Source organism: Bison bison, unplaced genomic scaffold (assembly GCF_000754665.1).
Source record: "Bison bison bison isolate TAMUID 2011002044 unplaced genomic scaffold, Bison_UMD1.0 scf7180017850428, whole genome shotgun sequence".
In the NCBI taxonomy this organism is placed as follows: Eukaryota; Metazoa; Chordata; class Mammalia; order Artiodactyla; family Bovidae; genus Bison; species Bison bison.
In genome coordinates, this window is record NW_011481001.1 from 7,523 (window position 1) to 8,853 (window position 1,331).

The window sequence follows — 1,331 nt, forward strand, 5'->3', positions numbered from 1 at the left end:
TCATGGATAGCTGAGAGAACATTTTTTCAGGTTTTCTACAGAGATATTTGTTGACTGAACCATGGAGGACATTTTCAGGTCTAGAGAACACAGCCTAAAGAACTCCTTGCTGTTTACTCGATGAAACATTTGATGTCACGGTGTGATTTTTGGCTGCAGGACATCAATGGTTGTTTGTCTGGTCACTCCAACAAGTACCCTGATGGCCAGAGTCCATTTAATCACATATGCCCTTCCTATGCCTGTTTCCTAGGAAGAAATACAGCCTTCTTTAAATTCCAAATTTCCTTCTTTAGTTCAGTTCTCCTTGTAGTCCTCAAAAAGCGTATGAGAAGGAATTGCAGGTGGTTTTGTCTTTCCTCTGTTGGTGCTATACAAAAGTTTGCATCTCCTTAATTAACCTGCTACTGACACCATTGCCACATGAGACAGCAGATTTATCACAACTTTCCAAGTAATATGGTTACTCTGCTCTGGCAATGAATGGGCCCATTCTTATTTCGAGGAGTCCAGCATGGATGCAGGCATGAGTACAAGCAAAATGTGAAGAAAAAGATCACTTGACTGTGAAAGGGACTATTAATATAATATCAGGTTAAACTGCAAAGATAGCATCTCAGAAACTGTTACATTTGACTAGTCAGCAGTCCATTTAAAACAAAAGCCCCTTTCCCCCCCAACAAATGGGAGCAAAGATGACAATTTTTAATCCCCCCATACATACACTCTAGTCACCCATCTCTCCCTCTCATGCTCTAAGATTTTCAAAAGTGACCTTTTCAGTTGTACTTTACAAAGTGTGTTCTTGACTTCTGCAAAGATTATTAGCATGAAACTCTCACAACTACCCTCTCTGTATTGCTGATCAACCTGTTTGTTCCACATGACTAACAATTTAAAATGTTCTTTCCTAGACCATTTCTTTAAGGTTCCAAATAGGGTCCACTGCAAGTTCTAGACTAGAGGCTCTCAACCCTAGCTGCACATTAGAATTCTTGAGGATCCACAACAAAACATGGCAGCCAGGCATCAACCTACTGAATCTGAATCTGAGGGTAGGGCCCTGGCTTCAGTATTTGTAAAAACTGGCCAAGTAATCTTAATGTGCAGCCAGGTATGAGAACCTGTGCTCTAGAGCTTTTGACTACTGAAATGCCACCCCCCAACCCAGAACAAACATGTTTCTAAGATGAGTTGGGATCACTCTCTCAGGGGAACTTTCTTTAGATGGCTGCTAACCATTACTTAGCAGTTTCGATCTGATTTCTGCCAGACTGGCAGCAAATACTCGGCCTTGAGTGAAGAGGTTTCGGCTTTTGTGGCACATTACT